General features: G+C 36.8%; 1 pseudogene; it reads right to left on the bottom strand.

The window, feature by feature from the left end:
• Positions 1 to 15,854, bottom strand: part of LOC118800651 — a 132,742-nt pseudogene that overhangs the window by 37,606 nt on the left and 79,282 nt on the right.

The raw sequence follows: 15,854 nt of genomic DNA, 5'->3' as shown, positions 1-15,854 counted from the left end.
ACATGTGGTGCAGCCTTACTCTCTTCAGCTCTGGAGGAGTATGTATTTCCTGACAGGGTGGTACTTACAAGTGGATAATGCTCTGCTGTGCCAAATGCAGACCTAGAAATCTGAATACAAGTTGGTCATATATGACATAGCAAGTGACACAGCAAGCATATGTAAGTTTGACACTCACTCGCAAAAGCTTTGCACTTTTGTCAGACCGTCCTCCATGGACTGTTGGAAGACAATTCCTTTTCTAGATATCATGGTCCATCTTATGCCTGCTTGGTCGGGGCTGGAATTTAGTTGTGCACTAGTTAAAGATTCTCCACTAGCACTCAACTCAGGACTCAGACTATCCCATATCCCTATGGGAGTCAGCTGGAAATGTCCTCACTCACTCGACTCAAATGGCTTTTGACTGGTAGGTGCTTGGTGGCTTTTGTGAGAGTGTACTAATAGCCATTATCTCTCAGTTATGCCACAGATGTGCTATGAGTGGCCTAGCTTTGCTGCTAGCTATGCTCCTTCCAAACTGCCTCCCTGAGTGCCATAATCCACCTTCTCCTCAAGTATGCTCAGAGATCAGCTGGTATTCCAACTCTTATCCCTGCCTGACTCAACTGGTATAGAGTGCAGCTCCTGGGAGCGTGACTCAGCTGCACATCTAGCCCTGCTACTAACCACTAGCCACAGATATAGAGTGAAAGCACTGCTCCTTGAGCCCTACTCAATGTGGGCATGCCGCTAGCAACTCACACACCAGCCGCTAGCTAAACTACCAGTTTAGGCTATGCATTGTTCTGTGTGCCCTGTGAGTTAGACAGACTATTGTTTTCATGGACTACCAAGTACTGGTAATTTTAGATGGAGTGCGGCTCGGCAGCCTTAAAGTGGTAACCACGTTTTCTGAAAACAGGTGCACACAATGCCCTGTTTGATGGTGATGACTTGTGCCTATTGTGCCTTGTGCCCTGGAGCACCTCCATGAAGCTTTAGTTGTTCCGTACATGAACTGAGTGATGATGTGGCTAGTTCAAATTGAGATTGAAATTAGATTTCTCTGTGAAACACTGGGGAAGGGCACAGTCAAGTTTGTTAGCCCTGTGTCCCCCCTGAGAGCACCTGAAGCACTCCTTGGTAAACATAAACTAAATTTTGGTGAAACTCTCCTTGGATACACCAGGCTCTCTGCCAACAAAGTCCAGTGCCTTTTTTTGGGATAACTGCCACAGCCAATACTGTTTGTGGACAAATATAATTGGCTGCCTTTCAAAGGAGCTCGTATAGGCCCCATTCAGGCTCTGCCGTTTGAGTACTACAGCCTGGCCCTTTGCCAGCAGTGGACGGTCCAGTGTGGATGGGAGCTCTTCAGACACTGGGATACATTACACAGGATCTCAGGTGAGCAGGTTGTAACCTTGTCCATGGTCATCATGAAATCTGGCTGGCTCAAACCCCACTCTTAAATTCTTGCAGGGCCATGTCTTAGGACCAGCAGTAAAAGAGGCACTGAATCGCCGCTTCTCCCTAGCAGAATCTTGCAAGGCTGAAGGAGCACAGAGCTGACCCCACTCTCATCCACCGGGGTTTCGTTCTTCTCCTCCCTCATTCTCCTATTGTAATCAGGCCCCACAAGGTTCTAAACCAATACCGGGATCCTCTCAGAGGCTCTATATGCACCCAAAAAGACTGAAACCATAATCCCCAAGGCATACAACCCAGTGTCCATGTCGTAATGAGTTGACAGGAGTCAGCCACCGATGACAGACACCAGCTGGTGGTGGAGTTTTTTCAGGTGCGAATGGTTCATCTATGTGGACCTGAAAGATGCATTTTTTTTAAAATGCCCATAGCACCAGACCACATATCGTTCCTGTGGGTTGCCTAACAGGGCATGGTTTACCAGTTCAAAGTCATTCCTTTTGGCCTTTTTCTGGCTCTGACAATGTTTACTCTCTCCTTGCAGGCAGCGCTCTCTCCCTTGATGGCTCAGGGGCTGAAGATACAGGAAGGCTAGTATGGTACCAGCACTTTCTAATTAAGCATCCGTGTGTAACATTTGCAGAATGTGGCTTGGTGTTATGTTAAAATAAACATGGATGTCCCTGAAAAGGACGGTTCCTAAAAAGCATGCTGGTAATATATTGGATGCTCCTTTTCTTTGTCCTGCAGAACATGATGTCCATTATTGCCTTAACCTGAGAGGCTGAGTCATGAGACCACAACACAAGCTTCCACTGTACATCAGTCGAATTCAGATTTACCCAGAGAAGTTGGCAGCATTTCTGGACACTGTTGACTCATTGATGGCTTCAGCTATGCATAGTACAGTCTTAACATTTGTAGATGCAGTGATGGACTGTGTTTATTAACAATGGTTTGTTAAAGTATTTCCAAGCTCATGTGTGATATCCATCACAGAAGCATGCTGGTTTTTAATGCAGTGCTGTCTGAGGGGTCAATGGTCATGGGCATTCAGTTGTGGCTTTCGGCCTTTAGGCACAGAGATTCCTCTCGATTCCCTGAATCTTTTGATGATGTTGTGCAGTATAGAGAGTGAAATACCAAAAATTCTTGCAGTCTCTGGCTGATGAAGGTTATTTTTAAACTATTGGAATTTTTTGCTGATGTATTTTTGGCAAAGTGGTGAGTCTCTGCCTTTCCAGGATACCCCCTTTATATCCAAGCATGATTGCATTATCTTTTCAAGATGTTTTTTGAAAATTTCTTAAAATTTCTAGTCTTAAAATGATCTAACTTTTTTGGAATATGTTGTAGGCATTAATTCCAAAATGAGTATATATTTATAAAAAACAGTGAAGCTGTTTTACCTATTTTACCTATTCTCCCAGCTTTATTGGAATTTGGTTTGTAAGTGCAACCTGTTAAAAGTTGTTCAGTATTATTCTCCATAACCCCTATGTCTGAGATTGTGTAACGTCTTCTTATAGACAAAATACAAACACGTTAGACAATCTCAGACATGCAGTAAGGTCAGTGACCTCTTTTCATTGATTTTATTTCCATTCATAACAGCTGTTAACAGGACTGGATAATAACAGAGTGCATGTAACGGCAATACATATTCAGTTCTGTTACAGAAAAAATATTCAGATTACAGGTACCTTATACAAATAGGGTGATTAGCAGGATTACATTCAAACCACATAAATGCAACATTCACCTTTTGATGAATTTCAATATTTTGAACGATGTATGTCTTGTTGTATTGTTTAGATTTGAAGAGATTTTAATTTTGGGGGAGGGTCCTGCTGCTAGGACATTTTGTGATTTAGTTCACATATCACAACTGTTTGTTGTTCTTATATTAGCAGGACTTTCAGTATGCATGTGAATTCAGTTATCCATAAGCGCTTGTATAATGTGTATAAAATTTGGTTTCATTTTTGCATTGCAATTTCTTTCTTTAGATTGGCGCAAAATGTTAATAGCTTTGAATGTTCTGTAAATGATATGTAACTGAATGTAATTTTAAGGCAGTTAGTTCCCACTTTTTCATGTGAAATTAATGGCTTTTGAACTTATTGATTTCACATTGATTTCTGCGGGATGCTGGAAGCTTAGAGAGTGTCTACAAATTACATAAACAAAGTCTGAGCATGACACCAACATGTTACGAATCAGTGCTGGCCTTTTAGCAGATAAAACACAACCATTTAGAGCCATTTAGAGTTTTCGGAATGGCCTCTCTTTATAATTGTTGTTGATGATGAAAACATTTCAAAAGAAAACCAGCTACCAGATTGATCTACCAGATTGATCTTTTGACATAGATATGGTAAGCAACAGATTTATTAACACATTTTTTAACAATTTAACTGTATTGCATTTGTGTGTTTAAGCACTCGATGCACTGATACATTCTACAATTGTCTTGTTATAGTCTCAGAGCTTTTAGTATCAGTGTACCAAAACTTTTCATTTTCTTGAAATCACTCCACTGTTCTCCTAGTAACTATGCCTTAATTTCTGAATTTGTCCTCTTTTCCCTGCTCATGAGCATAAACGCTCATATGGAAAAGAAATATATGTAAAGTATTTATTTGTAGGTATATTAAAACATTTGAAAATGTATGAAAATGGCAAAAACAATTTGCTTAATGTCCTGTAGTGTTTGAAACATTTTGGAATAAAAATATAATATATTTGAAAAGTCTCTCACATATAAAAAGGTATATGCCCGTGTGTTTTTTAAGGTATAGAAGTCTAAACTCAAATTCTTCTGTACAAATTTGTCATTTTTATATTTAAATCACACCTCATTTGAATACCCTATTTTGAATGGACATAAACAGAGCATACATCAAACAAAGAAACCTATAATCTTTTACTAAAATAATCATTTAATAATTAACCAATTAATCATTTAGTTTGATAAAACAAGAAATTTTCTTGTTCGTTAGATTCTTGTTGAAAAAGACTTTTAACAAAAGTCTTGTTGAATTTGTGTTTTTGGTAGCCTTCATTTAAATTTACAACTTACAACAAATTTTCCCTTAAAAAGATAATCCTTTAAAAGGGATTTTTGGTGACTCCCACTAAATAGGAGGACAAAATAGGATTTCCACCAGAGGACTGATATGGATACTGAATTCAGTCCAAAGCAAGTGTGCATCCAGAAAACCAGTCTATACTTTTTAATGCAACTACTTACAAAAATTTCTCTAGTCTGTAGTGTGGATCCTCCAGTAGAGCACACAGCTGCATCACTTTAATGTGTTTTGGTTCTTTCTTACTCAGATCTAAATCTCTCTGCAGCAAGGGGTCTCTATCCAGAATTTTCTTAAGACAGTTGTAGCCATCTCTTGCATCATTGCTGTTCAAAAGCCTGTAGATAGAAGAACAGTACAGTTACATTAGTAACTGTGTAATGAGAAAAAAAACTGCTCATCCAGTGTCTTAGTGTTATTAGTGTGTAATCAAAGGCTATTTCTGTTATAGCAACCAGCCCTCCACCATCATAATGTTTTTTCAGGAAAAGAGTATTACACAACACACTTTCATTTTTACCATTGAATCATTTAAAGCCTTATTTTAGTTCCCTGTTTTCTTATTTATTCAGCAGTTTTCTAGAATGTTTACAGAACAAATGATGGGCTTATTATTACAATATAACATACTATTATCGAAGCATTGATATCGATCATTATCATCTTTAATCGTTTTGTCCAGATAGGATCATGGGCATTGATATTCATTCAATGCAATTTAATAATTCATGAAAAAATAAAATGGTGAAAGTTGAATAAACACATAAAAACTATCAGATTTTTTAGTGGAGGCAACTTAGATTGCTAATGCATTTGTTTAATATTTCTGCTTACCTCAGTCTTTTTTGCTTGTAAGGCTGATTTGCAAATAAGTTAATAATCAGCTCCACTCCTGTATCTCCAGGATCATTCCCCATGAGGACCAGCTCTTTCAGGTGTGATGAGGGGTTTGATTTCAGAGCTGACACCAGAGCAGCATATCCTTTCTCTGTTATACTGCAGAATGCAAGTCTGGAAAATGGAAAAAAAGGGGGAAAAAGCATAATTTCTGGCAAAATAATATTACTAGAAAAAAATTGCAGTGAATTACAATAAAATCATTGTGTGATCAACAGAACAACAACATGGACCAATTTTGCATGGACCAAAGAAACAAGGTCGAGGTCAATGTTATTAGGAAACCTTCGGAACTAAAGGTACAAATACTTTCTTTAATTAGAAATTAAAGATTGTAAAAAAAATTTGGAGAAGGAGCTTGGGATTACTTTTCTAGATTTGTGGCAGGAAAAAGCTGTGTCTCAAGTGAACTACTCTACTTCCTGTGCTTACTTTAACCTTATTCAATTGAAGTTGTTTGACATAATTCATCTAAGCAAAACCAAGCAAGCAAAATTTTTTCAGAATGTGAAAGACCATTGTTCAATATCACCAGCTATTTTAACACACAGTTTCTGGACATGTGAGAAGTTAATGAACTTCTTGATCACCTGTTTTGGAAGCAACTCAAAAGTACTGCACATTGATTTACAGCCCTTCCTCTACATAGCGATTTTTGGTGTTCCAACAGACTCTCTCTAATAGACCTCTATTTACCAAAAGAAAAACTGTTATAGGCCTCCTTTTGAATTTGAATGGCTGCTAGAATTAATGTCCTTAAAATTTGAAAAGGTTAGGTATATGATGAGAGGCTACACTCATAAATTCAACCTCTTCCTTCACACTTTGATGACATTCCAACTATGCCCATTTCTTAAATGAAACTGGCTCAAGTATCAACCACTTATAATTGGATACACACATAGACTACTTTAACTCCTTATCATATGCATCTTGGCTTTGAATCTCTCAGTCACTTTAGAATTTCTGACTATAGTTATCTACAAACCCAATTCCAAAAAAGTTGGGACAGTAGGTAAAATGCAAATAAAAAGAGAATGCTGTGATTCATAAATTTACTTTGGCCGGCATTTGAACAAGTAGAACAGCACAAAGAGAATATGTCTATGTTTTTTTTCCTATCAACTTACAGTAACTGTATTTTGTAAGTAAATGTTCATTCTGCCCTGCGATGGACTGGTGACCTGTCCAGGGTGTATCCTGCCTTCCGCCCAATGACGGCTGAGATAGGCTCCAGCACCCCACCGTGACCCAGAGGGATAAGCCGTTTAGATGATGTGTGTGTGTGTGTGTGTGTGTGTGTGTGTGTGTGTGTGTGTGTGTTCATTCTGAAATTGATGCCTGCAACATGTTCCAAACCGTTGGGACGGGGCAATTTAAACATTTTGAAATGTTCAATAAAACATCTTAACCAGGTGATGTAATCATGCTTGGATATAAAAGGAGCATCCAGGAAAAGCAGAGTCCTTTTCCAAAAATGAATAAACAAAAAGATCCAACAGTTTTAAAAAACATTCCTCAGCCAGGGATTGCAAAAATTTTAGGTATTTCACCCTGTACAGTGTATAGTATTATCAAAAGATTCAGGGAATTTAAAGCAATCTCTATGCATAAATAAAAAGGCCAAAAAAACAGCAACAGAAACTGCATTTAAAAAGTGGCATGTTTCTGCGATGGATATCACAGTGATGGGCACAGTGACATCATTTTACAACGAACCCATCTCATGACTTCAGCTGGGATTGTAACCTCATTGACCACTGAATAATTAAACCCAAAGTTCTGGCACTTCTGCACTGTAAAGGCTACCTTTCATTACTGACAGACGATACCACTATGGAGTGATTATGTGAAAAGTCCTCTTCATAACAGATATTACCTCAGAATCTCCAGTTTACAAAGAGGATTCTTCAGTTCATTGCACAGATGTTTCACTCCTGAATTCTGTAGATTGTTGTGGCTCAGGTCCAGCTCTTTCAAATTGGATGAGGTGAGAACTGTGGCTAAAGCTGAACAGCTTTCTTCTGTAAGATCATCACTGTTGATCCTAAAAGCAAATGATCATGACAGAATGGTGAAATTTTTTTCTGTCATTACATTTAACAGAGGGGGCAACAATATGATACATATCACCATTTTTGCATCGTGATACGATGCATTTTTGACACAGAATTAGAAAAGAAATGCTAACATAACTTTTGCTTTTATTTATTTTATTATCTATTTTTTGAAAATTCTGTTTTTTGTCTCCAAAAAGACAACAATGGTTATTAAAGATAACTGTAATTACACAAGGAAGTTTCTTAGAAGACCGAAAAAAGATAAGATGTATATATAAGATGTATAAGATGTATATTACACATTGCACATGTGCATTTGGCAAAACACGCTTTATTATGACTCACAATAATAAAAGTGAACAAAACCTGTGTGGACTATAAGGGTGCATCTCTACATTTTAGATTACACAAACTGAGCTTTACAAGTTTATTCACAGACATAAATATCCCTGTGGAGTTAATTGTTTCACCCATTCAGAATGGGCTGTTTAAATCTTGTATGAAGAAGTAGCTCCTGCGACTTGTACATGGGTAACTGATTGCTGTGTATTGTCAGCACACTGGCCCCGTTCAGTCTACCACTCTTTGTCCATCTTTATTGCAAACAACTTGGAAACTGAAGTGTTCTTAAACAGGAGATAAACATGATCAAAACTTCACTTCTCCATTCGCTATTTCAAACAGTTTGGCTAATCAACCATCCAAGGTAGTCAAAGCTGAAGGTAGCTTCTCATTTGCCAGCTTCTTATTAGATTTTTTCTCAAACACCAGAATGTTACTGCTGTACCATTTAAGGTGGAAGGGAAAATTTGGATAAGAAGATAACTTCAGATTCATTCAAGGTAGGCTAAAAAAAAACCCATTTTTTTCCAGTTCTAATAGCTGTGCTTGTGGTAATCACTTTCAGGAATATCATGGATTGTGTTAAATAGAACTATAGAAACTATAGATTTCTGGTGTCATATATTTTATAAAATAAAATGTCATTGTGTTCAATTTACAGTGCCTATTGTCTTGCAATCCCCACATCAAAACAATACAACCCCATTCCTAAAAAAGTTGGTGCGCTGTGCAAAATGTGAGTAAAAAAAAAGAACACAATGATGTGCAAATCATTTAAACCGTATATTTAATTAAAAATAGTGCAAAGACAACAAATCAAATTCTGAAACTGAGACACTATTAACATGTTAGCCAGCAACATGTTTCAAAAATTTTGGGACAGAGGCATGTTTACATCACCTCTTCCTTTGACAACTCTCTGTAAGTGTTTGGAAACTGAGGAGATCAATTGATGTAGTTTTGAAAGTGAAATGTTTTCCCATTCCTGTTTGATACAGGATTTCACCTGCTCAACAGTTCAGGGGCTCCTTTGTCATATTTTTCATTTCATAATGTGCCAAATGTTTTCAATGGGTGACAGGTCTGGATTGCAGGCAGGCTAGTTTAGTGCCTGCAATAATATGTGCTGCTGTAATATGTGCAAAATGTGGTTTGACACTGTCTAGCTAAAATAAGCAAGGCCTTCGCTGAAAAAGATGCTGTCTGGATGGCAGCATACGTTGCTCCAAAACCTGTATATATCGCTCAGCATTAATGGTGCCTTCACAGATGTGCAAGTCACTCATGCCATGTGCACTAATGCCCCCCCATACCATCACAGATGCTGGCTTTTGTGTGTGGATAACAAGTCAAATATTTTTATCTGTGACATAAAAATTGGGGCCAGTGCCAGTGTGGGTAATCAGGAGAGTCAGAATAATTAATGGTGGTATAGAACTTTCTTAGTTTGTAGCATATTGGCTGTCATGATAATGTTCATTTTATCACTAGCTAGTCACCTTGATAATCTCAATGGAGCATATAAATAACAAAAAAGTGTGAGAAATGAAGAAGAATACCATTATTATGCACAGAGACAATGGGGTGTGTGTGTGTGTGTGCGTGTGCATGTGAAATATAGAATTCATATAGAATCTTAATCTGAGGTTGGAAAATAAAATTTTCATGAAAAATTTTAAATGAACTCAATTGATCACATTATGAAATTCTTTAAATTACTTACTGCAGCTTCTTCAGTTTGCAGTGTGAGTCCTGTAGTAAAGCAGTGAGCTGTTTTACTCTGGAATCCCCTGAAATGCCTGCTGGATTACTGCTCAGTTTTAGTTCTGTCTCCAGTAAGAGATTTTTTCCCAGAGATGAAAAAAGAGACCTCCAGGCTTCCTCTGCAGCAGCAGTCTTCAACAGTCTGCAAATAGACATGACACAAACAAAACCCGCAATTATAGAATGACACATTCACAGACACACGTGAGTTTTCCTTGTTCTTTGTACTCTGTCAAAACTTCCTTTTATAGGTCTCTTTTGTAAAAAAAATCTTTGATTTCAATTGGATGTTCTGGAAAATGAAAATGAAAAATGGAAAAAAACAGGAACAAACCATTACCTGTTTTGCAACATATTAAAAATGTCTCTTCAGTTTCAACCTAAATATCAAGTGCTTAGAAAGAACAATTATGCATAAACTGCTACTTAACTTATCAAACCTGCAATTTAACTTATCCCACCTGAAGACTAAATGTACAAATGCACTCTAATATTTTCCAAGGAAGAAGAGAACATGTGTGACTGGGTCAGTTGCCTGTCTTTTGCACTGTCAGTCCAAAAAAAAATACCCCACACACCTGCCATCCAGAAGGAACAATCAGCATTAAGGATCAGATGTGAAAGAAACTGGGACACTCTTCACACCTAAACACCTTTAAATCTCAGCACCTCAAGTTTCTCTTTGAATTGTGAATGGGAGGTCCCCTGATTTCCATTCACCAACTTCTGAGTTAGACTGAGCCTCTCTCAACCCAAGGACAATCTGAAACATACATATAAAGCTTTTCTCTGCTTACTTCCCCAGTGTTGGCATGCTGACTAATCTTGAGATACTGTGACACTCTAGAACATAGGGTCTCCTCAAGGTTAACCATCTAGTGTATCTCATTCTGAGCCCATTTTGTGCTGTTGGACTTGTGCCCTACTTATTAAAATTATTATTATGAATAATACATTCTAATATATTATTTAATAGTAATAATTTACCCAAAAAACTTCTACAGTTGCTGACAGATTTCAATGTTAGGTATCTAGTGTTTTTATCTACTTCGCTCTATAATTTTGAACCAGAGGTAGGGCTTAGTGAAGGGACAAATTGTCATCCATCTTCATATTACAGCAAGTGTATTATTAATTACACATATTCACTAGTGAAGACACATTTAGCTTGAAATAAATTAGCCCAACTATTCAATTTAATGGAACAAAGTATGTGGGATAGCATTTAGTATGACACGGCTTAAAATTACAGCAACTTAAATCATCTTCCTGAATCCCTGTGCTTGTGTTTTTTGCTGTCTTCTTCTCATTTATTGATTTATTGTTATTGTGTGTTTTTAGCCAGAAAGGATTATTAAAATTTGTGGTTTGCTTCTACACTGTCTTCAAATGTTTTTTTGCACCTGCTCATATGTGTTCCTTCTGAAATCAAGGGTGTCAATAGGGAGTTTGTCTCCCTTTGCAGTAGTAACAGCCTCTAGTCTTCTCAGAAGTGGTTACACTAGATGTTGGAACATTACTCTAAGGATTTTATTCTACTCAGCCACAAGAGCATTAGTGAGGTCAGGTGCTGATGTTGAATGATTAGTGGATCACAAACACCACTTCAACTTATCCCAAAGGTATTGGATGAAGCTCTATCGTAGTTCCACTACTGCTGGGGGACTTATTAGAAAATCTAAGCAGCGGTCTAAATTCACAGTGGGAACTATACTACTACAGCAGTCTGGACTCACAGTGGGAACAATATTAACTTAGTGGTCACTGTGTTATGGCCGATCATAATCCTGATGTTCTCCACATCTTTGATAAATGTCCACTTAATTTTCTTCTTCAATAACTGCTTAGCAAGCGTTACATGATCCACCACTACTTTGGCCAAGCTTTCAGCTTTTTTAGCACTGAACTAGTGTTCTATTGAATGCACTCTGAATTTTACGCTTCAGGTATACAAAAGATGTGTCTGGGGAATCTGTGAAAGTGAGACCTGATATTTTGATAGAGTAGAGGATGCCCATTTCCAAAGCCAAATATAAAGTGTCTGTCACCTAAAAGTTGCTGTTTCCTTGTCGGCAGAGATCTGTGAACTGTCATTAGATGTAAGATTCAAATGCTTGATGTAGTAGTATAGTTTAGCTGGGACGGAATAGGATATGGTTTTTTAAGTTTGCTATTTTTTTCTATCTTTTGTACATTTCAGTTGTCTGATTTTAATTTATGTAAATGTGTTGCTTATCAAGAGCAGAAGCAAGCTTTATAGGGAAATGTTACCTTGGCTGTTTCAACTGTGTTCTCATTAATGTCTGCATAATCTTGCCATGGTTTCACTTATTTCAGTGACATGCCCAACATGTAGTTAGTATGCTGCCATCATGCAGCTGCATAGGCCTAGCATAACCTGCTATGACATAAGCATTCACTGACCACCCCAAAAAAGTAGCCAGTTAGGGACCCACCAAATATTTGTACCCAGGGGCCAATAACTTGATGATCCTGTCTCTAGCCCACACTTCACATTGAGCATGGTGACCTTCAGCTCATGTATGGCTGCTCCAGAGCATCCAGACATTATACAAGCACTGTGCACACACAAGTTGACCACCCATGTCAGCAATAGGTGAACCTTAAAGTAGCTATTATCACTCATTAGAAAGGCTTTCTGGATACTTCGGATATTTAATGGTGGAGCTGTGTAAGTAGCCATTGTTTTGCTGAGATGTTCCAGCTCAAATAATAACATTGTTTACATGACGATTCAACAAAATTTAGTCATACCATTGGCAGATTATGAAGTCTTTCTTGAGCTGAATCTAGCATGAAGGAGGGAAACCAAGAAAATTGATACTATTAAAAACCCATATCAAGGCTTCCTGATGTTTAAGACATAAATCTGTTTTCATAATCCTCATAATCACCCACTGACATCAAAGTACTAGAAATTCAGAGTGATGCTTTAACTCACTAAAGTTTTCTTAATAATAAATAATAATAATAATAATAACAATAATAATAATAACAATAAATCTTTATATTTATTTATTTATCTATATTTGTATAGCACTTTTTAAAATTTTAAAAGTGCTTTATACAGGAGTATAATTAATCATTACAAAGATAAAACGGTAACACTTTCTTTGAAGGGTGTCTACATAACAAATTCATATCACCTTACATAAACACTTCATAAAATGTTCATGAATGCTTAAATCAACATTCATAAACTATACATGTTTTACATGATATCAATATGGACTACTATTTCATTATACCGAAAGATCTTTTTCAAAATAAAAGCCCTCATTTTATTTATTATTTTCAGTGAAACTCCTCTTTTCTGGACTGTCAGCATAAAATGACCTGGCTTTATCCTTTTGGACAGAAAGTGTTTTGACACTTTTTGCCTAGACTTTCAACGTTTTTTAATTTTTTTTCTCAAGCATTTGTATTTGGCAATATGCTATTTTTTCTGCTTTTTACGCTAATTATTCATATATAAAATGTACTGTTCATTCAACACTCTATACACAATTGTGGAAAATGTTACTTAAACTTAAGTTTAACTTTCCTTTTTTTTTTTTTATTGGCAAGACCACTGTTCAGAACAGGCACTTAAACATGCTGCTCAAACTCAAATCAGGAAACTACAAACTCTTCTGAACATGGAACTGCAAAATAGGCAAAAATAAAAAAATCCTCCTTTACAGTAAAATAAAGCTCTGCTGATCGTTCAACACAGTTTCAACTATAAACGGTCTTAAACACTGGAGTTAATATAGCCTATATCTGCTAATTTACCCTTTAACCCTGCAGGCGTGCAGACTTCTGGTCACAGCAGGACAGTCAACTGTCTTGCCCAGCTAGCTAGCAAATTAGCTAAAAAAGCGAAGGGAAAAATTTAAGACAAACATCGGTAATTTGGATACGAATGGAATTCATTATCACTCCAGTTGGTTTCCCGATATATTTAATCTGTAACAAGAAACTATCAAATACTGAAAAGTCGCGAGGCTGAAATCAGCTTCTCGTTCGCCAGCTTGTTTTTCGAATTTACCTGTTCCACCTTAAATGCTGCAGCAGTTACATTCTTGCACCTCAGGCGCCATTTAAGGTGGAATGGGTAAATTGGAACAAGAAGCTGGCGAACGAGAAGTGACTTCAGCCTCGTAAAAAAACGAACTTTGAGAGACATTTTACAAGAATTATTTCACTTTTTTACAAGGTTATTTTTCCTTTCGGCAAAGTTTCGTGGTGGAGATGCGAAACATGCGGCTATAGCTGAGCTAATGCTTAAAGCAGAGCAAAGTAAGTCTTTCGTTTATACACTTTTAGCCTATACTAGCACATTGGCACATACTGAGACACATTACAGCCAGGATAGTAAAATGATTTTTGTTGACACTTCGCCGACCCCTGGTACAGACCACGTCACTAGCCAAACGTTAGCGAGTGTTTTAAGTGGACCTTGCATTTGGCACTAGCTTATTTAACATATCACTCCGCATCGCACTGCTGTGCGTCATAAGTAATGCTCATTTAGGCCCACTGACTACTTCAACTTGACTGGCACGGTCATAAAACAGTAAGCTAAGTTAAATCAGTATCAGTTATTTTAAGTTCGAAAAAAAAGAGTGTTGTTAACAAGAGCCACATAAGGTCTATTAATCTTTGGGGCTTAACTGAATCATGTACCTTAGCTAATTAGGTGACGTTAACATTAGCTTGATGCATTTTAATAGCTAATGTAAGGTAGCGTTGGTTTTTTGGCTACAGTTACTGATCATAAGCAAAGTAGCTAATTTAACTGCTATACTGCTAGTTATATATCATACCTCTGCTATGACAGTCTATCTAGCCCACTAACATAACGTTCATGCGCTTTCAGTATAAATAGGCTTATCCTGTACGTGTAGAGTTCCACACATCTGACTGCTCCTGTTTGATCTTTGTATAGCCAGAAGAGGACAGACAACCAGCAGCAGTGCCAGTATCATGATATCTTCAGACTCTTGCAGTGACTTGTGCCGTTTTGTTTATTTTCTTCATATTTTTGTTTTGTTTTTCAGAGAATTTAAAATAATATCAGTCTAAGAAGAAAAGGAGCAAAGTGAAGGCAATACCCCTTAATTAATGGCCACATGAGGTGGTGTGTTTTATTTTTCGTTTTAGAAAAGAGTTGAAGATTTTATTGAACACATCTGTATTTTGCAGTTCCATGTTCAGAAGAGTTTGTAGTTTCCTGATTTTAGTCTGAGAGGCATGTTTAAGTGCCTGTTCTGAACAGAGGTCTTGCCAATAAAAAAAGGACCTTCCTACTTGTGGTGTTTATTGACTCCTTTTCACAGTCATTGGGTGCAAAGGTAAGGAAAATAATTGTAGATATTTAATTGTAAATCACTATCACTATTATACACATGGTCTGTAAACATCTCTTAAAAATGCTATGAATCACTTATGAATGTTGCTTTGCATGTCACTTTACTATATGGTATATTAACAGCTCCTTAAAATGCTATGGATCACTTATGAATGTTGCTTTGCATGTCACTTTACTATAAGGTATATTAACATCTCTTAAAAATGCTATGAATCACTTATGAATGTTGCTTTGCATGTCACTTTACTATATGGTATATTAACATCTCTTAAAAATGCTATGAATCACTTATGAATGGTGTCTTCATGTTGATGTCATTCCTTGTGATAACAATGCTTGTCACATTTAACCTCAGTTACACAGGATAACTAATGCACAGTTATACTTGTGCCTTCTCCAAAACCGTGAGGAAGAACATCACTAAAAATAAAGCCTCCAAAGTAATTGGGATAACAGTGTTAGCATTTACCCCAAGAAAGTTAAACTTAGTTTAAGTAACATTTTCCACAGTTATGTATAGAGAGTTAAATGAACAGTGCATTTTATATATGAATAATTATATATAAAGAGTTTCACTGAAAATAATAAATAAAATGAGGGCTTTTATTTTGAAAAAGATCTTTCGGTAAAATGAAATAGTAGTCCATATTAATATCATGTAAAACATGTATAGTTTATGAATGTTGATTTAAGCATTCATGAACATTTTATGAAGTGTTTATGTAAGGTGATATGAATGTGTTATGTAGACACCCTTCAAAGAAAGTGTTACCGATAAAACTGTGTTCTAAATGAAAAGAACAGCATAGTTACAAGCAACAGATGAAAAGGAGCCAAAGTACTCTTGGCATACACTAGGACATAAATATGTTTTAATCTGAATAAAAAAGCATGTTTACATTAACCAAAGTAGGAAAA

The sequence above is a fragment of the Colossoma macropomum genome, unplaced genomic scaffold (genome assembly GCF_904425465.1).
Source record: "Colossoma macropomum unplaced genomic scaffold, Colossoma_macropomum, whole genome shotgun sequence".
In the NCBI taxonomy this organism is placed as follows: Eukaryota; Metazoa; Chordata; class Actinopteri; order Characiformes; family Serrasalmidae; genus Colossoma; species Colossoma macropomum.
This window is presented reverse-complemented; position numbering and strand designations above follow the sequence as displayed.